The sequence below is a fragment of the Octopus bimaculoides genome, chromosome 6, assembly GCF_001194135.2.
Source record: "Octopus bimaculoides isolate UCB-OBI-ISO-001 chromosome 6, ASM119413v2, whole genome shotgun sequence".
Lineage (NCBI taxonomy): Eukaryota > Metazoa > Mollusca > Cephalopoda > Octopoda > Octopodidae > Octopus > Octopus bimaculoides.
This window is the reverse complement of record NC_068986.1, coordinates 16942204-16946569: the sequence shown is the minus strand read 5'-3', so window position 1 is coordinate 16946569 and position 4366 is coordinate 16942204. Positions and strand designations below refer to the sequence as shown.

The 4366-nt window shown below is 39.2% G+C and overlaps 1 protein-coding gene across 4 annotated transcripts in view; it reads left to right on the top strand.

Moving 5' to 3' along the window:
* LOC106875435 (alpha-mannosidase 2) overlaps positions 1-4366 on the top strand; it is a 473174-nt gene that overhangs the window by 419332 nt on the left and 49476 nt on the right. The window lies entirely within an intron of this gene.

Here is a 4366-nt window from a genome sequence, read left to right as displayed (position 1 = left end):
TCAGGCCGACCAAAGCCTTGTGAGTGGATTTGGTAGATGGAAACTGAAAGAAGCCTATATATATGTGTTTGTTCCCCCACCATCACTTGACAACCGATGCTGGAGTGTTCGCGCCCCGTAATTTAACGGTTTGGCAAAGACCGATAGAATAAATACTAGGCTTACAAAGAATAATTACTGGGGGCAGTTTGTTCGACTAAAGGCAATGCTCCAGCATGGCCGCAGTCAAATGACTGGAACAAATAAGAGAATCAACGAATATATATATATATATATATATATATATAATGGGTGGTTGTCTTGTGTGTGTTTAAGATTAACTAAGAAATTCGTAAGCCATCTAAGAATTAGTTATAAGCTTTAAAACCAATAATGTTTGTCATTGAGACTAGACATAATTTATCAAACTGACAGGAATATCTTTGTGAAGTCTTCATCAGCATCTCCTGGGAACCAGTGCCGTGAGTGGGCAGTATAGGTATTAGCTTCTATCAATTCCCTTGTTGTGTAATTATGTTATCTCCCTTCGTCTTCTGAGTTTCTATTCCACTGTGGTTTACATCATTCACTTGGTTGCTATTGTGTTTTTTTTTTTTTCTTATTTCTTATTTAACCCAGGGTCAGTCTCGATTGAACACATCTATGATCAAAAGCATTGCAGCTGTGATCGTCTTGCCATATTTCAAAATTTGGCACGAAGTTTCAGGCGTGGGGGGGGGGGGTAAGTTGATTACATCGACCCCAGTGTATCACTAGTACTTATTTATCGCCACCCCCCAAAAAAAATGATGAAAGACAAAGTCGACCTCGGCAGAATTCGAACTTGGAACATGAAAATGCACAAAATGCACCCCCATAAGCATTTTCCATGGTGTTCTAATGATTCTATCAGATCACCACCTTTGATTATCTTGTCATGTTGCTCACTGTATTTAACATAGAAATATGGGTTTTCAAAGAAATTTAGCTGTTATTTCTAGCCAGTTGAGATGTGTTAGCTTCTAACTTCCCCTTTCATCTCACTGATTTTAGGAATTAACTGTATTCTTTATCACCAAAATTTGTGGCTTGAGCCAGTCACGGGTCTATGATGTGATTATGAAGTTCATTTCACAACCATGTTGTTTCAAGTTAGAAGCAACTATTTTTATTATTAGGAAATATTATAAGGTGATGCACTGGCAGAGATCTTAGTATACTGGGCAAAATGCTTAGCAGAGTTTTGTTCTTCAGTGTTCAAATTCCACTGGGGTCAACTCAATTGTTTTTTGGTGGGGTTGATAAAATTTTCACCGTTCAACATTCATCTTCCATGCTGGCATACGGTGGAAATATGTGCTGCTTCTATTAGTTTCCGTATTTTCCAGTGGTGTTCTCTGTCTATTATTTTAACTTTTTTTTTTTTGTGCGGGTGGCACATGGAATGCACCATTTTGAGCGTGGCCGTTGCCAGTACCGCCTGACTGGCCTTCGTGCGGGTGACACGTAAAAGCACCCTCTACACTCTCTGAGTGGTTGGCGTTAGGAAGTGCATCCAGCTGTAGAAACTCTGCAAAATCAAATTGGAGCCTGGTGTAGCCATCTGGTTTCACCAGTCTTCAATCAAATCGTCCAACCCATGCTAACATGGAAAGCGGATGGTAAACGATGATGATGATGATGATGATGATCCCACTAACAAGATGACAAATATCCATCATATGTAAATTATGTACATAATTCCTCATCTCTCAAATATAGAACTGAACTACTGTTGATGTGCTTATATCTTTTTAAATTTAAAGCAGAAGTTGCGGTTGAAAACAGTAAATAAAAGTCAAGCAGAGAGGGGATAAATGTACGGCACTATAAACCTCCATTACAGATGTGTGCTTCTTAAGAAAGTATTGTGTTCCTTGCCTTTAGTTACGGTTTATAGGGATCAAGAACCTTGAAAAAAAAATGGTGTGAGTCTAAAAATATAATCAATGATAAGGTCAGCTATAGACTCAACTTTTTTTCTTTGCTTTTTCTGCTTAAGAAAGGTTACCAAAATATTGATAAGAGCATGCGGTCTTGTAAAGGTATGAGGGTTACTAAAAATGCTTACGTTCCCACCATGGTATCTGTCCATCCTACTCTGTCACCTACACACACACGCACTCACACATGCATATACACTTGCATACCTTGCTTTTTGAGTGCTTCCAGCTAAAGAAATGTCCTCAATTCACAGTGTGAATCTCTGCTCGTCAACCAGATGTCGAGTATACATCATCCAAAATATGTGACTGTATGTTTATAATGTAATTTATGTATATATATATATATATATATGTGTGTGTGTGTGTGTACAGATGTCTTTGTACTAATGTATATTTAGAGATGTATGCTTAGTGATGATTATTACCCCTGCCTTAGCGGAGCAAATTACCTTGTGGTATTTAATTATAATTGTTTACATTTAGTGTTCAAATCCTTCCAAAGTTCCTGTCAAGTACTGGTACTTAGAATAAAATATTTCCTTTTCTGTTTACTAATTTCTGGTTTCATGTCTATGTAGTTAATAATAAAATTAATAATAATAATAATAATAATAATTGTTTCTAATTTTGGCTCAAGGCCAGTAATTTCAAGGGATGAAGCAATTTGGTTATAGTGACCCTAATGTTTGGCTGGTACTTATTTTTATTGACCCTGAATGCCTGACTGGTACCTGTGCCGTCAGTGGCAAGTAAAAAGCATCATTCGAGCGTGACCGATGTCTATGCCACCTGAGTGACACCCATGCCAGTGGCATGTAAAAAGCACCATTCGAGCATGACCGATGTCTGTGCCACCTGAGTGGCACCCGTGCCAGTGACATAAAAAGCACAATTTGAGCAAGGCTGATGCCAGTACCACCTGACTGGCTCCTGTAACAGTGCCACGTAAAAGCTCTCGCTACACTCTTGGAATAGTTGATGTTGTTAAGGGCATCCAGCTGTAGAAACTTTTCCAAATCAGATTGGAGCTTGGCACAGTCTCCCGGCTTGCCATTTCTCAGTCAAACCATTTCCACCCATGTGAGCATGGAAAGTGGACATTAAATGATGATGAGGGCTAAAGTTGGTCTCAGTGGAATTTGAACTCAGAACACGAAGACAGACAAAATACTGCTCAGCATTTTACCTGGCACCTTAACAATTTTGCCAGCTCACCACCTCAGTACTAATTAATTATCCTTTCTGATATAAACACAGGGTCTGAAATTTTAGGAGAGGAGTTAAACTGGTTATTTCAACCCCCACTGCTCAACTGGTACTCACCGTACTCCCTCCATTGGTTACTGCGATGAGGGTTCCCGTTGATTCAATCAACAGAACAACCTGCTCGTGAAATTAATACGCCAGTGCCTGAGCACACCTCAAATGCACACAGCCTTAACATAGTTCTCAGGGAGATTCTGTGACACACACAATGTGACAAGGCTGGTCCCTTTAAATTACAGGTATAACTCATTCTTGCCAGCTCGACTGGAGCAGTATGAAACAAAGTGTCTTGCTCAAGGAAACATGAGGTCAGGAATTGAACTCATGACCTTAGAATCATGAGCCAAATACCCTAACCACTACACTTCCCATCTTCACATACACACATATATACTCTTTTATTCTTTTACTTGTTTCAGTCATTTGACTGCAGCCATGCTGGAGCACTGCCTTTAGTTGAGCAAATCGACCCCAGCACTTATTCTTTGTAAGCCTAGTACTTATTCTATCGGTCTCTTTTTGCCGAACCGCTAAGTTATGGAGGTGTAAATACACCAGCATCGATTGTCAAGCAATTGTGGGGGGACAAACACAGACACACAAACGCACATACATATATACGACGGGCTTCTTTCAGTTTCCGTCTACCAAATCCACTCACAAGGCTTTGGTCGGCCCGAGGCTATAGTAGAAGACACTTGCCCAAGGTGCCATGCAGTGGGACTGAACCTGGAACGATGTGGTTGGTAAGCAAGCTACTTACCACACAGCCACTCCAAATAAAATGCAAACGTAGTATTGTAACAATTTTAGGTTAGATGGAAAAACAAAATATTCAATACTGAAACACACTATCTCTCTCTCCACGTATATGCAAACACACTTATACTTCCTATGGAATTCTGTGATCTTGTACCAAAATTAGAAACATTATTATTATTATTATTATTATTATTATTATTATTAAAGCAGTAGAAAGTAAAACAGATGGCATATGAAGTCCACATGCTGTAGTCTTTATTTTCATTCTCTGCACTTTCTCAAGTGTCTTCACATCAAACTAAGACTCCCAAGACTTTTCTTGCTGCTTTTGTGCTTCATGAACTCTTCATATCCGTTGTGTGTTTGTGTATGTC